This window comes from Arachis ipaensis, chromosome B10 (assembly GCF_000816755.2).
Source record: "Arachis ipaensis cultivar K30076 chromosome B10, Araip1.1, whole genome shotgun sequence".
Lineage (NCBI taxonomy): Eukaryota > Viridiplantae > Streptophyta > Magnoliopsida > Fabales > Fabaceae > Arachis > Arachis ipaensis.
In genome coordinates this window covers 47155686-47166012 of record NC_029794.2, presented here as the reverse complement: position 1 = coordinate 47166012, position 10327 = coordinate 47155686, and positions in this window count along the sequence as shown.

The window sequence follows — 10327 nt, the reverse complement described above, 5'->3', positions numbered from 1 at the left end:
GGAATAAAATCCTGGTCTAAGCGGCTAAACCAAGCTGTCCCTAACCATGTGCTTGTGGCGTGAAGGTGTCAAGTGAAAACTTGAGACTGAGCGGTTAAAGTCAAGGTCCAAAGCAAAAAGAAGAGTGTGCTTAAGAACTCTGGACACCTCTAATTGGGGACTTTAGCAAAGCTGAGTCACAATCTGAAAAGGTTCACCCAGTTATGTGTCTGTGGCATTTATGTATCCGGTGGTAATACTGGAAAACAAAGTGCTTAGGGCCACGGCCAAGACTCATGAAATAGCTGTGTTCAAGAATCATCATACTGAAATAGGAGAATCAATAACACTATCTGAATTCTAAGTTCTTATAGATGCCAATCACTCTGAGCTTTAATGGATAAAGTGAGATGCCAAAACTGTTCGGAAGCAAAAAGCTGCTAGTCCCCCTCATCTAATTAGAATCTGAGCTTCACTCAAAGACTCTGAGATATTATTGCTTCTCAACCTATTAGTCTTCTATTTTATTTGTCTAGTTGCTTGAGGACAAGCAACAGTTTAAGTTTGGTGTTGTGATGAGCGGATATTTTATACGCTTTTTGGAGTTAATTTCATATAGTTTTTAGTATGTTTTAGTTAGTTTTTAGTTTATTTTCATTATTTTTTAGGAAAAATTTATATTTCTGGACTTTACTATGAGTTGTGTGTTTTTCTGTAATTTCAGGTATTTTTCTGGCTGAAATTGAAGGAGCTGAGCAAAAATCTGATTCAGGCTGAAAAAGGACTACTGATGCTGTTGGATTTTGACCTCCCTGCCCTCAAAGTGGATTTTCTGGAGCTACAGAACTCGAAATGGCGTGCTTTCAATTGCGTTGGAAAGTAGACATCCAGGGCTTTCCAGCAATATATAATAGTCCATACTTTTCTCAAGGATATACGACGTAAACTGGCGTTCAGCGCCAGTTCTCTGCCCAATTCTGGCGTCCAGCGCCAGAAAAGGATTAAAAGTTAGAGTTCAACGCCAGAAATGGATCCAAACCTGGCGTTGAACGCCCAAAATAGCCTTATGCACGTGAATTACTTAAATCTCAGCCCCAGCACACACTAAGTGGGCCCCAGTAGTGGATCTCTATACCATTTGCTATAGTTTACTCATTTTCTGTAAACCTAGGCTACTAGTTTAGTATTTAAACAACTTTTAGAGATCCACCAACACACAGCTTGCCATAGGAGGGCGTGCGTGCGTGAATCAGAAGACAGAGGAAAGCAGAGATTCAGAAGGCAAAGCATCTCCAAAACTCCAACATATTCTCCATTACTGCATAACAAGTAACCGTTAATCCATGCTCTTTTGTTCATTCACAATTCAACTGATAAACATAATTGACTTCCTGACTAAGATTTATAAGATAACCATAGATTGCTTCAAACCAACAATCTCCGTGGGATTCGACCCTTACTCACGTAAGGTATTACTTGGACGACCCAGTGCACTTGCTGGTTAGTGGTACGAGTTGTGAAAAGTGTGATTCACAATTCGTGCACCAGATGAGTTATGGAATCCCTTCCTTGTCATAACCACAACTATGATAATTATGATGGATTAATCTCACTAAGTCAACCCTTAACATCGAAGAGTAAGTCAAGTGAGCATAATTGTTATTAATCCACAAATCCTAACTAACTTACTAATTACCTTAGTAAGAAGCTAGCGTTAGTGGAAACAATAACAATTAACAACCTAAGAATTATCACTAAACGTCGGACATTATGACTCTAGTAATCCATATACTCATTTTCCTAAGCCAAGGGGTAGAAATCTATCCCATAATCAAAATTGACATTTCATCAAACACATAGTGGGCATAATCATAAAAATATGGCAAAATTGGAAAAATGATGAAAACTATGAAACACAAATTATCAAAATCAACAAAGGCAACTCAAACAAACATGTAATAATCATCAAACATCAAATTAACCAACTAGAAATCCAAAATTACAAAACTATGTATATATTGACAAAGAAAATTGAAATATAAGAAAGTGTAGAACAAGTAATGTAATAAAAGAAGAAATTAGGGAATACTTACAATGGAAATGGCTAGAATCAAAGATCAAAACTTGAACTATAAAATTCTACAAATCCTAATTAAACCTAAGGAAAATTGAGAGAAAAACTAACCTAAACTATCCTAAAACTACCCAGAAAATATGTTGTATGAAGTATGGTGGTGTATGGTATGTTGCTAGCCTTCTTATATGATCCAAAGCCATCAGAAATGGGCCAAAAAGCCCCTCAAATCGCGAGCAACGTGACTTTTTAATGAAGTCACACGCTGAGACTTGTGCGTACGCATAGGTATGTGCGTACGCACACATGCTGATTTTCCTCCTGTGCGTACGCACAGAAGTTGTGCATAGGCACACTTGCTAATTTCTATTCTGGGCATACGCACAGAGCTGTGCGTGGGAACAGGTGCTGATTTTGACTTTTGTGCGGAGGCACAGAAGGTGTGCATGAGCACACTCTAAAATGCTTGTCTCCTTTGATTTCTTCATATTTTCTCCTAATTCCATGCTTTTCTTCCACTCTTATCAAGCCATTCCAACCTGTTACACCTGAAATCACTTATCAAAACCATCAAGGCATCGAATGGAATTAAAGTGGAATAAAATTGATTAAATTAAGCATAAAATAGCATGTTTTCATAATTAGGCACAATTTAGAGAGAAAACACAAAAGCATGCTATTTAGGTGAATAAATGTGGGTTTATATAATGAAATCCACTCAAATCACTCCAAAATTTATCATCAAATATGGATTCATCAAATGGGAACATATATCGCATACCCGAATATTCTTAAATGGAAAATATTTGGCTGCTGGCCAAAAGCTAATTGCATAGGAGAGAACTGATAGTAACTTGTTAGCCTTAAACGAATAAGTGCTGCGGCATATAAAATAGCATGACCCTAAGTCGAGGTTGGGCGATTTGTTCTCATAAGTAAGGGTCTAGTAATTAATTGGAGGCGTTTAATAAGTGATTCTGGTAACCCATTTTATGTGTGAACATGAGCTACTGAATATTCAACACTTATTCCATTAGCCATACAATAAGCATCAAAGGCTTGGGTAGTAAATTCACCATCATTATCAAGACGAATTGCTTTGATTGGATTTTCTGTAAACTGTGCTTTTAATTGAATAATTTGAGCAAGTAATCTTGCAAACATCAGGTTGCGAGAAGACAATAAGCCCACATGTGACCATCTCGAAGATACGTCTATTAGGACCATAAAATATCTAAAAGATTCACATGGTGGATGAATAGGTCCATATATATCACCTTGAATCCTTTCTAGAAATTCAGGGGACTCAAATCCAATCTTTACTGGTGATGGCCTTAAAATTAACTTTTCCTGAGAACATGCAGCACAACAAAATTCACTAGATTTAGGAATCTTCTTATTCTTTAGTGAATGTCCATGGGAGTTTTTAATAATTCTCTGCATCATGGTTGTTCCTGGATGACCCAATCGATCATGCCAAGTTATGAATTCATTTGGGCTAGTAAACTTCTGGTTTACAATGGCATGAGATTCAATTGCACTAATCTTGGTAAAATATAACCCAGATGAGAGTGATGGTAACTTTTCTAATATAACATTTTTATTTAAATTATGAGTTGTGATACACAAGTACTCATGATTTTCCTCATTCATTATTTCAATATGATATCCATTTTGGCGAATATCTTTGAAACTCAATAAGTTCCTTAGAGACTTAGTAGATAATAGTGAATTATTTATTATGAATTTTTTTCCTCCAGGAAATAAAATTATAGCTATTCTGGAGCTTTCTATCACATTTCCTGAGCTAATAATAGTATTAACGTATTCTTCTTTCGGCATAAGATGGGTAAAATATATGTCACTTTTGAGAATGGTGTGCGAACTTGCACTATCCGCAAGGCATACATCTTCATTGTATATCATTGTCATTTTCTTCAAAGACAAATAATAATAAAATGAGTAGGAATATTTGTGCAGTAAAATTATTTTCTTGATTAAAAATATTTTTCTAAGAAATATAGTATATACTAAAAATTTTATTATTATTATCTTGACACCTTCAGTAATTTTGAAATTCATAAATATTTTATTAAACATTATTTATACACATCATACTTGAAATTTAGATGCATAGAAAATAAAAATTAACAATTAGTTTCCTACATTATTTATTTCATGAATAATTAATAATCTCACATATTAGACTATTCCATTATTGATCAAATGACCAATATTTCCTTTAGGATCCTCAAATTAATCAGATACATCATAATGAGTGGTGGAATTTTCAACATCATTTGAAACGAAATTCGTATCCTTTACTTTGTCGTCTTTTTCAAAGATGCTTGATAAAGATCGACTAGGTGCCTTGGGGTACGACAGGTACGTGACCAATGACCCTTTCCACTACAATGGAAATATTTATCCTCTGTTGATTTATTTTGCTCAATATTTCTTTGTTTATCCTACTTCTGGTGAGATCCTTTCTTGTGAACATAATTCTTCTTCTTTCCATAATTTTTCTTGTTACTAAAACCATGCCATTTACCTCTTTTGGGGTAATGATTTACTGCATTTACTTCAGGAAATGGGATGGTGCCAGCTGGACATGCTTCATGATTTTTTAAGAGTAACTCATTGTTGCGTTCAACAACAAAAAGGTAAGAAATTAACTCAAGATATTTTTTAAATCCTTTTTCTCGATACTGCTGCTACAGGAGCACATTTGAGGCATGGAAGGTTGACAAAGTTTTCTCTAATATATCATTATCAGTTATCTTTTCCCCACATAATTTCATTCGTGAGGTGATTCGAAACATTGCTGAATTATATTCATTTATGGATTTAAAATCCTGTAGATGCAAGTGCGTCCATTTATATCGGGTTTGAAGAAGTATCACCGTCTTTTGATGATTATACCTTTCTTCAAGGTCTTTCCACATATCTACAAGATCTTTTAATGTGAGATATTCATTTTTCAATATTTCGTTAAGATGACGATAAAAGAAAATCATGGCCTTGGCTTTATCCTTCTGGAATGCATTACTTTCAGCCTTAATAATATCTCCAAGATCCATTGAATCAAGATGGATTTCAACATCTAGTAACCATGATAAATAGTTGTTTTTAGATATATCAAGAGCATTAAATTCAAGATGAGAGAGCTTTGACATAATAAAAATTTGTTACTCGAATCTTCCTAAAATTTGATCAGAGTCTCGTGCTGATAACGTGTTGTAAAATAAATAAATAAGTAAGTAAATAAAAAAGTGGTAATAAATATAAAATAAGAAAGTATAATTAGATAATAATATTCACCACAATTACTTTCTTAATATAATAAAGATGATTAATATATTTACTAATATTATATCTATTTCTAATATAAGTAGTATCTTAGAATAGAAAGAATAGTGTTTGAGAGTATAAAAGAGGGATAGAGAATTTTATTATTGATCATGTGTTCTTGTCTCAGAACTTGTCCTCTATTTATACAAATACATGGTCATTACTTTCAAACTTCATTAAATATAATTTCATCTTAAAAACCCCAGCCTTATGGAAAATGGACATTCACCTCAAGCTATCTTATCACAACATTCGTCTGTTTAAATTAATAAACTTAAATAAGTTGGATTGATCTGTTTGACATTTTAAATTACATTGTTAATATACACATTCATTTGCTTTAAATTAATAAACTTATATTAGTCCATGTTTAAAATTTGGAACTATATAACTCAAATATAAATTCTTTTAAATACTAAGAACTTGTTTGAAATGCTAAGAATTATAATTTACACAAGAGTTGAATTCTTTTTCTTACTTTAAAACAACTGAAAATAAATTATTTGAATTCCTTTGAGAATTTCAATTGTTATTTTTTTTATTTGTAAATCAGATCAAAAGAGGTCTGATTTCCAAATCAACTCTCACACTCTTCAAACTTAAATTCTATTCTATTAATATATTATAGTCATTTTAAATTATATATTTGAATTTTAAATTGAAATGAATTTTGTCTTAAAAAAATATAATTCTTTTCTCATCTTAAATGATTTTCAAACAAATTCTAATAAAATGAAAAACATAAAGAAATAATTATTTTCAAACATATTTTTTTTAATCAGTTAATTCATAATGTCAAAAAATAAACTTAATAAAATATATATAAATTGAGAGAGAGAATACTGATTTTTTTTTTTGGTATAAATTTTTATTGTCAACTTTTGAATTTTGGTCTTGAGTTATTTGTTTTTTTTTTTTTATATGAATTGGACAAGCAAGTATTGCATTACAAACTCACACATTCATCCATCATATACACAATTATATGAGTTTTTATTTTTCACTATATGGATTAAATTCATATTTTAAATCTGAGTGTAGCATTGTATAGAGGCCAACAAATCTACTATTTATACAAAGCCTCATCTATTAGTTGTTTGTTTTTGTTAGATTTATAATAACGTGGTTTGAGCTATTTATGAATGGTTTTATGAGTCATGAATTCTTACACCCTCTTAGCTGCTTTATTTGGTTAGAAGAAAAGGAATAAAGAAGAAGAAAGTAGAAAGAGAAAAAATAAAAGAAAAGAAGTTGAGTGAATTTTTATTTTTTTTAAATATGTCTGAATGAAAGAAAAATAAGAAAAAAAAATATTATAAAAAAATAANNATTTTTTCATCCAATATTAAAAAGAAAAAAATTTGGTGGTTCCGTTAACTTTTTTATATTATTTAACTTCTTTTTTTTTAATTGTTCTCTTTAATGAAACAATAAATAAAGTCATTTTTCTTTCAATTTCTTTCCTTCTTTTTTCTTTTTTTTGTATTTTTTTTCTCAAACAAACAAAGCATGAGTGAACTTTGAACCCAAAAAATAAATGGATAAATTTGTGACAAAAAAAAAAAAAAGATAGGCAAATTGTCATATATATGGGTGCTTTAGTACTTTTGTTTTGTTTTTTTTTTTTCTTTTTCTTTATCAAGAATTTTTTCTTTTCTGATCACATGATCTTGTTCTTTAATGACAAAGCAATAAAAAATGAAAAAAAATTATAACAACGTAACATGGGCAAAACTAGAGATTATATGAAAAGAAGTCGAAAGTAATAAATTATTTTATGAAATAAATATTATTGTACTCTACAAATTTTAAAATTAGCATCTTATGGAACATGTATCAAGCTATATTTTTAGATATAGATGTATATATGATACAAAGTATAATAAATTATAATCTAATGATTAAGAGTTAAGCAACCTTTATAATTTGAAGGTACTAAGTTTGAATTTGTTACAATTGCATTTAAATCAACTTAATAGAATTATTTTGGACATATAATACTCATAATTAAGTGACCATAAAATTATTTACTCACATAAATGTTCTATTATATTTTTTATTTTTTAGACTCACCCACATACCCACAAAAGAAAAGAGAATTTTTAATAATTCAATATATTTTCATTCATATAGAGAGATCATCAAATACATGAGTATTCATGCCTTTTTATAGGCAACGTATCAAGGTAATACAAGTAAAAAAAATAATCATTCTTAATTATTAAGAATGATATAGACGGTGCACTACAAGTAACATTTTGTTTCAAGAACTTTCTTCAATTTGTTGAACATTCTTTAAATTTCTAATTCCAATTCAATTTGATTTCGAATATCTTCAATATTTTTGCATGTTATATTTGTACTGTTCTTAAATATGCTTGATTTGATTATTTAACATTGTCTGTTTTAAATCAAGTGTGTAGACTTAATCATTTTAAGTATCTTCTACTTTAACTTGTAAAATACTTCAGTCTTCAATGGCTTTAAAAATATATCTGTTATTTACTCTTCAGTTGAACAATACTCGATCAATACTTCTTTCTCATTCACCAACTCTCTAATTTCATCAAATCGACTATCAATATACTTCATATTTCTACGAAATACAGTTTTTGTTTGTATCCCTTATAAACTAATCTTGTTTTGTAGCGATCAATTTCATAATTGGATTTGTACTATGAAAATAGAGTAAAATTGATGATTTCTTCATCAGATGGATCATTATCATTGTCAACTTCATAATCTGCCAATTTAACAAGTAGTCTATGCTTTATTTGAGGTCTTCTAGATTATTCTAGTTATTCGATTGTGTTTAGTTGTTGTTTGTAAGAACCGTGACTAATTAACCACTTAATTAATTAAATTAATAGCCCAAAATAGGTTCCAAAAATTTAGAATGAGAACTAGAAAATTTAAATATGATTTTTGGACTCAATAGATTTAAATACATTTTCTACAAAAAATCGCATAAGACCACGAACCGGCAAATTAACCGGTTTAAGTCTGTCTGGTACTGCGCGAGAATAATAAAAACAGTAGAAAACCTTAGGAAAATATTTAGAATTGAAAGCCCGGCATTAATTTTAAAGGTTTGGCCCAAAATTGGGCCAAACGGGCCAAAAATGCTAATAGGTTGGACCGGGCCCAAGCCCAACATATATAAGTTCATTAATGAACTCATCTTGGCCTCATAAACACAACACACAGCTGCAAGAGTGAAGTGAGAGGGGAGAGCTAAAATACTATTCACATCTAACTTTCGGTGGCCATATCTCGAGCTACGGTGCTCTGATTCACGCGCCGTCAGCGGCTACGCGAAGATCTTGCTGAGCCCGTTACTTTTATCTAACTTTCATAGGTAAGATTTTGAAATTTTCCTTCCTTTCTGCAGCCCTAAGAAATTTGAAAATGTGGGTTTTGATTTTGAGTGAATTTTTGTGTTTTGATTATTTAGGTGGTATCTAAGGTTGGGCTATTGGTGGTTTGTGCTCCCAAACACCATCAAAAAAGGTATGAAAACTCTTTACCTTTGTGAAATTTTGATTATGATGAATCCTAGGTTGATTAGTTATAAATTGTGTGTATATAGCTTGATTATTGTGAATTTGGGAGCCTTTGGATTTGAGTTGGTGGCTTGGTTGTGGTTGAAAGCTTGTTGGCAAATCTTGGTGTATAGCACATATTGGGAATCAGCCAAGGTATGGTTTCGGTTTTTCCTCTATGTCATATATAATATTTCTGGACACTTAGGCTAGTGACCCATAGGATAGGTTGGATTGAAATGGCTTATTGTTGAATTTGTTGCATGTTGATGTATGATGTATTGATGACTTTGATGATTTGGATGAGTAATGTTGTTGAGTTTAACAAATAGTGTTGAATGTTGATATTGTGAATGGTTGAGGTTGATTATTATGATTAGTAGTGATAGAAGGATGATTGATGAGTGTGTTGGTGGAGAAGTGATTATAGTGAGTATTTGATATTTGAGGTTGAGGATATTGTAATGTGAGTGAAAATTTGGTATGAATGGTGAATTATGACACAAAGGATAAGTTATAAGGTAAATTAGAGTTTGGTGTGGTTTTGATTTGGTTTGGTTATGGATTTCAAGGATTTGAGAAATTAGTGAACTTTGGTAAAAATGGATTTTCGGTGAACTTTGACGGATCATATCTTGAGCTACAGTTTTTGAAATTGAATGAATTTTATATCAGATTAAAGATAATTCAAAGAGCTTTAAAACGGTATATATTTTGTAGAAATATGAATTTTGTAGAGAAAGATATGATCTTTGGAAGTTCTTGTTAGAAATCTGAATTCTGTGAAGTTGTAGAATTTGTGATTTTTGGTTTGTGTGCGCACACACACACTGTTGTATGCGTGCTCTGATCAGTGGCTATTTTGACTTGTGCATACACACAGTTTTGTGTGCATGCTCACCTTGTGAAATTTTGAAAATATGCGTACGCACACTCTTGTGCACACACACACATAGGGAGGTGCCTATTGTTGGGAGCGCTAGCACACTTTGGTGTGCACACACACCCTGCAAAATTTGCAAGTTGTGCATATGCACAACCTCGTGCGCACGCACACGCTGGGAATGGCAATCTGTTCAGGGCGATCGAACGCATCTGTGCACGCGTTTAAAATAAAAATTTTTACCTTTTGTGCGTATGCACACTTCTATGCATACGCACACTTCTTGAAATCCTTCTGGGCATGCGCACGCACAACTCTATGCGTATGTACACTACCCTATTTTTCAATAAAAATCATGTTTTAAATTACTTTACCATCCCGGTAAGCTTGCAAACTTCCATAACCCTTATCTAATATCCTTTAGCTTGTTTTTGGGTGTCAAAACATGGGGGATGCTTTAGGCAAGTTTAATTAGATATTTTTCTTGTAAAAAGTTTA